The 13,233-nt window shown below is 37.3% G+C and overlaps 1 protein-coding gene across 10 annotated transcripts in view; it reads left to right on the top strand.

The window, feature by feature from the left end:
- Positions 1-13,233, top strand: part of MARCHF8 (membrane associated ring-CH-type finger 8) — a 111,823-nt gene that overhangs the window by 53,416 nt on the left and 45,174 nt on the right. The window contains exon 1 of one of the 10 annotated variants that reach the window (XM_082423505.1): positions 4,643-12,964. The exons of the other annotated variants lie outside the window; for them this stretch is intronic. The gene's annotated coding sequence lies outside the window, so the exon portion shown is untranslated. Of the gene's footprint in view, positions 1-4,642; positions 12,965-13,233 lie in introns of those variants that run through there. 10 annotated transcript variants of the gene reach the window in all.

Genomic DNA, 13,233 nt, shown 5'->3' with positions numbered 1-13,233 from the left:
TGTAAAGTATACAGTTGGATAAGTTGTGAAATATATATACACATGAAACTATCTCCACAAGCAAGATTGTGAACATATCCATCACTCCCAAAAGTTTCCTCATGTCCCTTGTAATCCCTCCCTCCCACCCCTTTCCAACCCTTTCCTCAAGGAATCATTGCTCTGTTTTCTTTCACTATAGATTGGTTTGCATTTTCTAGAGTTTTATAAAGATGGATGTACATATATTAAGTACTCTTTTTTGTCTAGCTTTTTTCATAGCTTAGTTCTTTTGCAATTCATCCACGTTGTGTGTATCAATAGTTTGTTCCTTTTCTCGCTGAGTAGTACCCATTGTACGGACCTACGCAATTTGTTTATCCATTCTCCTGTTAATGGACATTTGGATTGTTTACAGTTTTTGGCTGTTACAGATAAGGTTCCTTGTATGTCACATTCATACAAGCCCTTGTATGGACATATATTTCCTTTCCCTTGGGTAAATACCTATAAGTGGGACTATATGTATGTTCAGCTTTTTAAGATAGAAACTGCCAAACTGTTTTCCAAAGTGATACTGTTTTACATTCCTACCAGGAGTATGAGAATTCCAATTCTTCTATATCTCCACCAACCCTTGGTATGGGCAGTCTTTTTTTTTTTTAATACTTTTTTTGTTTAATTAATTAATTAATTAATTTATGACTCTGTTTGGGTCTTCGTTTCTGTGCACGGGCTTTCTCTAGTTGCGGCAAGCGGAGGCCACTCTTCATCGCGGTGCGCGGGTCTCCCACTATCGTGGCCTCTCTTGTTGCAGAGCACAGGCTCCAGACGCGCAGGCTCAGTAATTGTGGCTCACGGGCCCAGTTGCTCCGCGGCATGTGGGATCTTCCCAGACCAGGGCTCGAACCCGTGTCCCCTGCATTGGCAGGCAGACTCTCAACCACTGCGCCACCAGGGAAGCCCTGGGCAGTCTTTTTAATTTTAGCCATCTAATAGGTTATACTAGTATCTCATTGTGGTTTTAATTTGCATTTCCCTCATGAGTAATGACATTGAGCATCTTTTCATGTGCTTATTTATCATCTATATGTCTTTTTTGTGTGTTGGACCGTCTGTTCAAATCTTTTGTCCATTTAAAAAAAAACACCAATTTGTTTTATTATTGTTGAGTTTTGAGCATTCCCTGTATAGTCTAGACACAAGTCCTTTATCAGATATATGCTTTACGAGTGTTTACTCCAAAGGTTTGGATTGTCTTTTCATGCTCCTGCTGGTGTCTTTTAAAGATGAAAAGTTTTTAATTTTGAAGTCAAATTTATCCATTTTTTTCTTGTATGCATTGTACTTTTGGCATTCTGTTAAGAAATCTTGGCCTAACCCAAGGTTGCAAATAATATCTTCTATGTTTTTTTTCTAGAAGTTTTATAATCTTGGTTTTACATGAACATCTATGATCTATTTTGAATTAATTTTTATAGATTGTGTGAAATACATATCCAGTGTCATTTTTTGTTATATGAATATCCAGTTGTGCCAGTAACATTTGTTAAATAGATTGTCTTTACTGCATTACCTTAAATCTGTTGCTCATATAGGTGTGTGCTTATTTTTGGAGTCTGTCTTCTGTTCCATTGATCGACTTGCCCATCTTTACATTAATACCCCACTGTCATGTACATTCTAGCTTTATAATGAGCCTTGAAAATCAGACTTCGGCAAACTTGTTTTGCCTATTTTAGGTTTTTTGCATGTCCACATGAATTTAAGAATCAGATTGTCAATTTAAAAAAAAATGTCTACTGGGATTTTTGTTCAGATTGTTGAATCTGTAGTTCAGTTTGGGGGAGAACTGACATTTTAACAGTATTGAATCTTGACCCATGAACAAGGTATGTCTTCTCTTTAAGTCTTATTTAATTTCTCTCGGCAGTGTTTTATAGATTTTAGTGTATAGGTCTTTACACACCTTTTGTCTGATTTATCCCTAAGTACTTTTTATTTTTGATGCTGTTGTAAATGATATTGTTTTTAAATTTTAATTTCCTCTTGTTCATTGCTAGTACAGAGAAATAAAATTGATTTTTATGTATTGATCTTGTATCTTGCAATTTTGCCAAAGTCACTAGTAGCTTTTTTTGTAGAGTCCATTGAATTTTCTGCATAGGCAGTCATGTCATCTGTAAATGAAGATAGTTTTATGCTGCCCTTTTCTATTTGGATGCCTCCCTCCCTCTTTCTTGCTCTGGTGAAAACCTCCAGTACTATACTGAATAGAAGTGGTGAGAGCAGACATCCTTGTGTTTGTGACCTTAGGGGGAAAGCATTCATTCTTTCAACACTAAGTATGATATTAGCTCTATGTGTTTTGTAGATACTCTTCAACATGTTGAGGAGGTTCCCTTCTGTTTCTAGTTTGCTGAGAGTTTTGTTCAGTTTTGATACTGGTAACTTGCGTCTTCACTATTTTTTTCCTGATCTAGCCAGATGTTTATCAATTTTATTGATCTTCTCAAAGAATTCTTTTGGTTTCATAGATTTTCTCTATTGTCATTCGGTTTTCTATTTGTTTCATTTTTGCTCTGATATTTCCTTTCCTCTGCTTCCTTTGAGTTTAATTTGCTCCTCTTTTTCTAGCTTTTTAAGGTAGAAGTCAAGGTTATTTATTTATCTTTCTTATTTTCTATCACAGGATTTAGTGATTATAAATTTCCCAAGTTCTGCTTTCATGGCATTCCACAAATTCTGCTGTGTTGAGTTTCATTTTCATTCAGTTCGAAATACTTTCTAATCTCCCTTTTCATTTCTTCTTAGATCCATGGGTTATTTTTAAGTGTGTTATTTAATTTCCAAAATTTCTGGACTTTCCAGAGATCTTACTTTTATTTATTTCTAATTTAATTCCATTTTGGTCTGAAAACATATTTTGAATAACTTAAATCCTTTTAAATTTACCAAGACTTGTTTCATGGTCCAGAATATGGTCTCTTTTGGTAAATGTGTTGTGTACACTTTAGAAGAATGTGTATTCCACTGTTGTTGGATGGAGTGTTCTATAAATGTCAGTCACATCAAGTTGATTGACAATGGTTTTCAAGTCTGCTAAACCCTCACAGTCTAGTTGTTCTGTTATTAGAAAGCGTGGTAATTAAATTGCTGACTATAATTGTGGATTTGTCTATTTCTCCTTGGAGTTATACCAATTTTGCTACATGGAGTTGATGCTCTGTTATTAGGTGCATAAACATTTAGGATTGTTTGGTCTTCTTGATAAATTAACACCCTTATTATTAAGAAATAATTATCTTTATCCCTGGTAATGATATTCTTTGCTCTGAATTCTACTTTGATAATAACTCATTATTAACTGGGGGATTTTTGCAGAAACTAACGCTTGCAGCTGGCGATTTGTTATGTAAGTGATATTGATTCGTCTCCTGTCAATAACGTTCGGGTAACAAAAGACGTATTAATACATCTCTGGTCAATAATGTGATAATACAGGCACTACAGCTTTCTTTTGATTAGTATTAGTATGGTATCACCTTTTCCATCTTTCTACTTTTAACCTATTTGTGTCTTTAGTTAAAGTGCTTTTCATGTAAGCAACATATATGGTTGAGTGTTTTTATCCAGTCTGACAATCTCTCTCTTTATCTGGATGTTTAGACCATTTATATCTAATGAGATTATGGATATGGTTAGGTTAAGTCTTCCTGTTTGTTTTCTGTTCATCCTATCTGTTCTTTGTTTTCCTTTTCATCCCTTTTCTGCTCTTCAAAACATTGAGTGTTTTTTAAGATTTAATTTTCTTCTTTGTTGGTTTATAAGCTGAAACTTTATTTCAGTATTTTAAAATTTTATTTATTTTATTTTTTTAGGGTTTATATTATATATCTTTAACTTGTCACAGTCTACCTTCAAGTGATACTTTACTACTTCAAAAATACTATAAGAACCTTACTTTCATTCCGTCCCCCCTACACACCAGTCTTTATGCTACCGTTGTCATACGTTTTATTATATATATGTTATAAACCCTAGAATAAGATGTTATTTTTAAACACTTTTATTTTTAAGGAGATTAAAATAATAAGAAAAATATCTGTTTACACTTATATAATGTAACTACTGTTTCTGGTGTTCTTCATCTCTTTGAGTAGAGCTGTATTTCCATCTGTCATTTTCCTTCCATGTGAAGGACTTTCTTTAATGTTTCTTGTATTGTGAGTTGGCTGGTAATGACTTCTTTCAGCTTTCTTTTTTTTTTTTTCTTCTTTTTTGTTTTCTTCATTTCTTAACGTCTGGGGTTTGTTGAGTTTTGTGGGATCCGTGGGTTTACAATTTTCATTGAATTTGAAATATTTTTCAGATATTTTTTTTGTCCTCTCCCTTATTTGGGGACTCTATTACACACATTAACTGGCTTGAAGTTTTCTGATATTATGTTTTTAATTTATTTTTCTTTCTGTGTTTTATTTTGGATAATTCTAATTGCTATGTTTTTAAGTTCATTAATCTTTTGTTTTTCAGTGTCTGATCTGTCGTTAACTCCACTTAGTGTGTTTTTCATCTCAGACATGGTATAGTTTTAATCTCTACAACTTCAGTTTGGATCCTTTCTTATATCTTCCATGTCTCTATTCAACTTTATTTTAAATTTATTTTAAAATAAAACTGACTTAAGATACCAAGTGATGGGTATCTTTGTAGTATTTTTTTTTAATTTAAAAAAAGTTAGCATAGTTGTAGTATCTTGAATATATTTCCATCTGATTATCTTAAGATTTTTAAAAAATTCTTTACCAGTTCTCTTTTCTTTTTCATACAAATAATTTCACCATTAAAAAAAAAAGTCGGTGTTTTTCTTATTCTTCTGTCCCCTTACCCCATTATTTGATGTCTTTTCTTATCCCTAGGCCTATTTGAAAATGTGCTTCTGTGCACTATGTAGGATTATTAACATGTATTTTTAAAAGTCTAAAAGACAGTTTTGTATCTGGCCATCAAATAGGTGTTTAGAAATACACATTTCATTTGATTTGTAAATTACTTTCCATCCCAGAACAGTGTCCATTTTACCCTGTTATTAACAGGGCTCCAGGTCCACTGTAAGCAACGGCATGATTTTTAATTAGTTTAAGGAGAGGGGTTTAATACAGGGAAGTAGACGCCTACAAAGTATTTGAAGGGTTGGAGGAGTAGGCCTTCACTGGGTTTCCAGGAACAGCTAAGTCCCAGCACCCCTGGACTACTCTGTTGAGATCAGGAGCTGACAAATCAGAAAGTTGCTGTTGATACTTCTGGTGAAAAAAAAAGTCACTGTCTTTACCATGGTTTTAAAGCTACCGCTGCTGCTACAGACTTTGCTGAATTAGGAAGAAGCTGCTGGCTCTAGAACCACATCATTTGTGCCATGATCTCAACAAGCGAAGTGGATGCTCTGTCCTCTGCTTTTCTCCCTATGTCCCATCTCCAAATCAAGGCTTTGAGTGTGAGTACAACCTGATTATGGATTAATTGGATTAGCGCAACCTAATTATGTCTGGAACCCAAATTGCAAGGTTGTCCAGGAAATACAGTTTTAAACTTTCTGCCCTATACCCCTTTAAAATGAAATTGGTATGGAAACTGAAAGATTTGGTCCACATCACGGTATCTCTCGAAGAGGATAAAAAACAAGAAGGTAATTCAGTGATTAGCTTACATTTAAACAGTACACTCCATAGGAAATGAAAGTGGTATTTTCTTTTATGTATTTATAAACAGTTCCGTTTCTGGCCCTGTTGGGCTCACCATCTTGCTTCTGAGGTCAACAAGGGATTTTACCATGTAGCATCAGGATGATAATCATCTGAACACACTTATATTTGCTATGAAAAGATATGAATGTTGGCAGCCAATACTGTACTCGTCTTTACCTGACATCTAAAAGATGGCTTCACAATTGTTCAAGTGATAACAGTATTTTGAGGCATAATCACCATACTTTTACCTCTTAATAATTATTCTCTTTTCTCTACTAGATAAATTATTACCCTTTAAATCATACAAACCTAATATAAGGAACCTGGAGAAAACAATCTGTGTTTTAACATCTCGGAATCTCCAGCGCCATCTAGCCTAACCCCCATTTTAATGCTTAAACTTCTCTGGGTCATCATGGCTCGCTTGTTCTTGGCCCCTTTAGGGCATCTCTCATGGTACTGACCCACCACTTCCAAAGACAGTCTGTACTTTTTGGGGTTACTAGAGATTTGAGATCCAGTATAAGAACTAACTCTCTGTAGCTTTCTCTTATTGACAGCCCTACTTTTTTTCTTCTAGTAACTGGCAGTCTTACATTCTGTGGCATAAAAATCCATTGTTTCATGTATTACAAAGTTCAGTCTCTCAACATTCTGGTTGTTCTCTTTTAGACCATGCCTAGTTTCTTCCTGGAAGTATGCTTAAATGAAGAGATGAATATACATCTTTAAAATATAGCTGTCCCAAATTATTGCCTTTGATTGGGCATCACCCTCCATGAGATCATTTGCATGGCTTCTTGAATCATCTGTGTGCTTTACCTGCAAGAGCCGCACGAGACTAATCTCATACCTAGAAATAAGGATTTCTTTTGTCATCTGTTTACCTTTTCTTGGTCCCTGGAGTGGTTTTTTCAAACCTGCTTCCAAGTATGTTTTCCCTGTCCGGTTATCAAATCTGTCACTGTAACGTGCTGGGAGCTACTCTAGTTTGCTCAAGTACACACAGGAAGTTACAGTGTGCTTGCAGTTTAAGAACCAAATTTGAGTAATTCTTTTCTAAATCGTTGTTTCCTACCTTGTAAGGCTTGTTTTCTTTGAGAATGAAGAAATAAGATTAGTTGTTTTTCTAATGATAAAAAAAGAGTGTGGTATTATCAAACATTAAATACAAGTTGGTCGGTTTGAACTGTTACATTTTCTTGTGCACACATAGATTTTGAAGCTTAAATGTAGATAAAATTATATACAACTTTGAGGTCCTGCCATTTTAAATATTCTTAGTCAAAAACCAGCAGTATTGGTTCTGGCTATTTTATATATTTGCAGCTTACCTTTCCCAGCCAATTCTCACATAAGTCTTGGACTGGTAACGATTTGCTGTTTACTTATTTAGGGTATGAAAATGGAAGGATGTGCATATTGACTGTAGCTGACCTGTGTGATGTTGGTTTGGGGAGAGTTTGCTAGGTAAGAGTCCATATCACGTAAGTCAAACGAGGAGTCTAGTTTGGATATATGGGAGTGAAGCGCTGGCAGTTGGCTTCAGTGTGTTGTGTATAAATCAAGTGAAAATGACACATGAATATGTTTGTCTTGGTACCACTGCAGGACTCAGTGATTATGGTTTGTTGCCACTATTCTCTTACAGCTGTCCTATGAATTAAATAACTGGGAGGCAGATAATTTTTCAGATTTTCCTTCAGTAAGCCTGTTGAAAATAAGAGAACCACCCAAATTGGTTTTTAAATGCAGAGGTTTCAAAAAATAATAGTATAGCCATAGCATCCTATAATAGTTGTTAGTGACTTTTATGTTTGACATCATGGAGATGACTCCTTTATTTTACACAAATGGAGAAACAGGTCCAAAGACAAATGCCCTGCCCATGGACACTTAAATTTGTATATTTTTTCTGTGTTATTCTGTTTCCTCCTTAAAAATTCTTTCACACAAATATAAATATACTCCACACATTTATTCTTTCACTCACTTATACATCAAGCAGGTATTAACACTATATTACATACTGGAAAGAATCCTGCCCTGAAGCAGCCTGTAATCCAGCAGGGAGACAGGAAAGAGCCATGTCACAGAATGCAGTGAATGATCTGATGGCAGCCTCCCCAGTGTATTGTAACGGGAACTTTTTTGATCTGTGATGTGACTGGATATTGCTTTTGTTTATCTCATTTTTGCTTGGGACGTAGGTGTGCTTTTTCAATTTTTGAATCTGAGGACCCAGGCCTTTCTTCACTTTTGAAAATTTTCCACCCATTATTTCCTCACATATTGCCTCTCCCCCATTCTCTTCATTCTCTTTCTGGGAATAAAGGTCACTGTGTCTTCTGCCATGCGTCCTGTCTGTGTCTGTGCACCGCACTCTGGGTTGATTTCTTCAGTGTTCTGTTTCTATTCACTAACGCTCTCCTCAGCCGAGTCTAGACCTGCCATTGAGAGAGTTTAATGTCTACATGTTTTTATTTCATACATTTTTCCCATAATTTCCTGTGTTTGCATTATGTTTTTTATTTTTCATTTATCTCTGCTAACATACAATTCAAATTTCTTTCCCTTAGCTTCCCCAGTGTACTATGAATTGTGTGCTTATGTATAAAAGCAATTCTATTGTAAATATTACCTAAACTCTAGATGTGAAAATTCTTCATAGTTTGCAGTAAATATGCTTGATACATCACCCTCTAATAAGTGGAAGTGTGCAGTTATCTACTAATTAATTATTCCCTTCACATATGGCCATTTTTACAGCATCTAAATAGGTGAAGCTACCGCTAAGGATTTGTTTAATTTAACATAGCATATACTTATATCATGTTTATTCTGTGCAAGGCACTGTTCTTCTCAGGGCTTTACAAATATTAATTCATTTGATCCTCATATGAGCACTATGAAGTAGGTACTGTCATTGTCACTCTCCTTTTATAGGTGAGGCACAGAAAAATGGGATGAGTTGCCCAAGGTTCCCTCATTGGCAGTTGGCCTGTGGTGGAATTGGTATTCAGACCAGCCTCCACATCCATGCTCTTAACTCACTTGCTCTTTGCATGCCACTCAGCCAGCCACTATCTTTCAAGCCACATGTCCCTCTTAATGAACCTCACCCAGCTCCACTCCCTTTGTGTCTACATTCTTGAAGCACTTAATAAGTCTATACTGAGCCCGTTTCAGGTGTTCTTCTGTTTGCTTCCTATGTCTAAATCTTGTGTCTGCATTAATTTATTCATTCTTCAAACAAGTATGTATTAAGCACCCATTACACGGTGGGTGCCATGTCACGCATTGAGCATAAATGTGGCGTTAACACAGAGACACCCTCTGTGCTGCCTAAATCTCTCCGAAGCGTGTGCTTCTGTAAGTCCCCACGCCGCAGCTGTAGTCCAGGACCTCACCATTTCTACTGGTGCAGCAGCCGACATACTGGTCTCCGTGCTTCAGCCTGTCTCTTCCTGCTCTGGGCACTGCTGGAGGAGAAGACGACAGTACACAGTTCAGTGTGCTAAGTGCCATAGTCCAGAGAAGTGCCCCTGATTCAGTCTTGTGGTGACAGGGAAGGTTTTCTGGAAGAAGAGATGTCAAAGGTGAGTCCTTAAGAAGTAAGAGTTAGATGAAGATGGAGGTGAACAGTGTTCAGGGCAGAGAGAAAGGTACAAGGCCAAAACTCCTAGGGAAGAGAAGAACACATGGCATGTTTGAGGTACTGAGAAAAACTCACTATGCTGGTGGAACTTGAAATGTGCCGCTGGGGGCAGCGAGATGAGTCAGGAGTGGCCACATTGGTGCTGAGGGCGCTGAGATGTCAGTGCAGGTGTAGAGCTGGAGTTACACAGTTGAAGCTGTTTTAGTTAGGTGACTGTGCAGTTTGGTGAGGGGAGTTAGAAAGCTATTGGAATAGGCTGGGTGATGATGGTCTGAACTAAGGAGGTGGTGCTGGGGATGAGAGAAGTGAGCAGATCGCAAGGAGATGAGCAGGAGGTAGGAACAACGACAGTGCTGGTGGCTGAGGGATTGTGGTGGTCGGGTAGGTGAGGTCTGGCCTAGACTATAGGGGAAAGATGGTGAGTTTGGTGGCAGATGTGCAAGTATGAGGTACTTGTGGGGGGTCCAGCTGGAAATAGCCAGAATTCAGTTGTGTCTGAATATCTATAGGAAAATCTGTTGAAGCTGGAGGTAGAAATTTTAGAGTTGGTGACATATACACAGTAAAGGATGCCCTAGGAATAGGTAAAATTTTCAGTTGGAATGAATAGCCTGAGGAGAAGTAAGGGTGTGTAATAGGACACTGTGGAAGCAGAGCCACCATGTCGAGTCACTGTCTCACAGACACCCTGTGCTGATAGGTACCTTTGGTGCTTGCTGTATTTCAGAATATGTTATATCTTTCTTCCATGTCACTTTTGCATAGGCGATAAAATAGCACCCCTTTCATTCAGTTGTCCTCGTGCTGTGTTTGTGCATTTTTTGTGTTTGCTTATGAACTCAATTAACCACATTTCAGAAGCCTGTCTTTTTTAAACATCAGGAGATTTGGTCGGGGGAGTGGGGTCGGGGGGTGGTGGTGAGAGGAATTGGGAGACAGGGATTGACACACATAACACTGTTGATACTATGTATAAAATAGATAACTAATGAGAACATACTGTATTGCACAGGGAATTCTACTTAGTGCACTGTGGTGACCTAAATGGGAAGGAAATCCAAAAAAGAGGGGATATATGTATATGTACAGCTGATTCATTTTGCTGTACAGTAGAAACTGACATATTGTAAAGCAACTATACTCCAATAAAAATTAATTAAAAATAAATAAATATCAGGAGGCTACTTTTGGATTCACAGCATCAGGTTATATGTGAATGAATAGTAGTGGTTGCAGTTACAAGAAAGTCCTAATAATATCTTTTGCCTCAGGGCTTTGGTTTTTGAATTAGGCTTAGGCTGATTAAGGTATAATCCTTGTGTATTACTAGCTGTGTAATTAGCATTTATAAGCAGAGTCACGATCCAAATTGTGAAAGACACGCTCAGGTTATTCATACTGTTCCCTAAGGTTCATCAATATCTGTTCCCTGAGAGCAAAGGATATTTGAAGAGAAATATCAAATTTCTCTTCAAATTAGCTTTGTGAGCCTCTGCTTACCTGCACGGTTCTTGTGGCCACTCAGTGAGTGTCACCATTCTCTTTTCTGGGTCTCAGTGGCCCTCCCATACCAACCCACTGATGGCAGTTGTCATCCCAAATCTAACTCACGGGTATAGAGACTAGAATCTTTTACTAAGTGAACTTTGAAACTGCCTTTGAAAAAATTATTCCATTAAGTTCAAGGTAATACTGAGAGTTTTTTGACGAAAATTTGAACTTTGAGCCCCTTACTTTAAAAAATTATTTATTATGAAAAACAGAAAAATTGTGGGGGGACTACTTTAGATTTAAAGAAACTAAAGAGGCATAACAACCAAATATAATATGTAAACCTTGATGGAACCTGCTAGGAAAAATAGGCAGCTATAAACTGTCTTTTTTGAGACAACTGGGAAATCTGAATATTGTCTATATATTAAATGATAATTATAGAATTATGGCTAAATTTCTTAGATGTGAAAATGGCACTGTGGTTATATAGGAGAATGTTCTTGTTCTTAGAACATGCATTCAGAAATACATAGGGGTAACATGTATAATGTCTGCAAACTTACTTTCAAATGGTTCAGCCAGAAAAAGGAAAATAACAAGGAAAAGAAAAAAAAATCTGTGTGTGTGTGTATCAGAGAAAGAGAGGAAGAAAGCAAATGTGGCAAATTTTATAACAGTTGATGCATCTTGTTGAAGGATATAGGGTATTCATTATACTGTTCTTACAAATTTTCTATAGATTTTTAAATTTTCAAAATAAAAATTTTGGGAAATAAAAGAATATGCCATTTTCTAACATGAGATAAAGCCAGGATTGCAGTAAACAATGATAAACAGTAAACAATGATAGACAATTAAAAGGCCAGTGGATGAATTACTTAATGAGATGCTTTGTAGGTATTCAGCTATTTTATTTTTTTTAATTTTTTAAAAATTAATTAATTAATTAAAATTTTTTTTTTTAATGGCTGTGTTGGGTCTTAGTTTCTGTGCACAGACTCTCTCTAGTTGTGGCAAGCGGGGGCCACTCTTCATTGCAGTGCGCGGGCCTCTCACCATCGCGGCCTCTCTTGTTGCGGAGCACAGGCTCCAGACGTGCAGGCTCAGTAATTGTGGCTCACGGGCCCAGTTGCTCCGCGGCATGTGGGATCTTCCCAGACCAGGGCTCGAACCCATGTCCCCCGCATCGGCAGGCAGATTCTCAACCACTGTGCCACCAGGGAAGCCCCTATTCAGCTATTTTAAAATCTGATTCCAAACTTTTTATGATACTTTAGGATTATGCAATCATTGGTTGATATTTATGCCCAGTTGTTGAAATAAAGAGTTCGGTTTTTAAATTGTGGTTATTGCGAATCATTGATGTTTCTCATCCATCACATTAGCAGAATATTCAAAATGGAACCTGTGACTAGATTAGGTTTTCTCTGTGTTGTATTTTAGGAGATTTACTTCCTTTGTTTAGGTTTTCATGCTGTCAAATATCTGTACTTTAGGTGTTCTCAGATGTGTGGCTCACTCTGTCTCTTGTTGACCTTTCTTCTGTGATATATTAAAGAAGAGTCTTCAAACTAGTGTGTCCAAGGCTGGGAGGCGTGTGCAGACTTCCCAAAGGGCACGCAAGCATGGGTGGGCTGAAGGGGATTTGTTTTCAGATCCTCTCTTTCCACATATACTTGAGCCTAAAATTACTCCTTTGAGTTTTCCACCTGCATCTCGTCTTCTACTTGGAAGAAGAAAGACATACCCCTTAATTTTACTCTGTAGCATTGTCCTAGGAAATAAGAATCTCAGGCCATCAAAGGGACAATTGGAATTACTGGTTTTGGGAATTCTCCTTTTAATAAATAATCAAATCACTGTATACCTGCCTGGTTAGTTTATCTTTTCTTGTCTTATACAAACTGTATTTCTGATGCTTCAGAAGTAGGGTGTGTTGGCCTATGATTACATGTTATGAACTCAGATACATTATAGATATAGATTGATGAAAGTGACTTCACCTCTTCCATCCCCCAAAATGCCGTTCTGCAGTGAAGAGCTTTTAAGGGAGAAGCCTTTGAGAGCAAAGCAAAGTAAGCTTCAAGTGACAAACATGACTTTTTTTTTTTTTTTTTTTTTAAATGTATTTATTTATTTATGGCTGTGTTGGTGTGTTGGGTCTTCGTTTCTGTGCGAGGGCTTTCTCCAGTTGCGGCAAGTGGGGGCCACTCATCATCGCGATGCGCGGGCCTCCCACCATCGCGGCCTCTCCCGTTGCAGAGCACAGGCTCCAGACGCGCAGGCTCAGTAACTGTGGCTCACGGGCCTAGTCGCTCCGCGGCATGCGGGATCCTCCCAGACCAGGGCCCGAAC

This window comes from Balaenoptera physalus (assembly GCF_965194825.1).
Source record: "Balaenoptera physalus genome assembly, chromosome: 14".
In the NCBI taxonomy this organism is placed as follows: Eukaryota; Metazoa; Chordata; class Mammalia; order Artiodactyla; family Balaenopteridae; genus Balaenoptera; species Balaenoptera physalus.
This window is presented reverse-complemented; position numbering and strand designations above follow the sequence as displayed.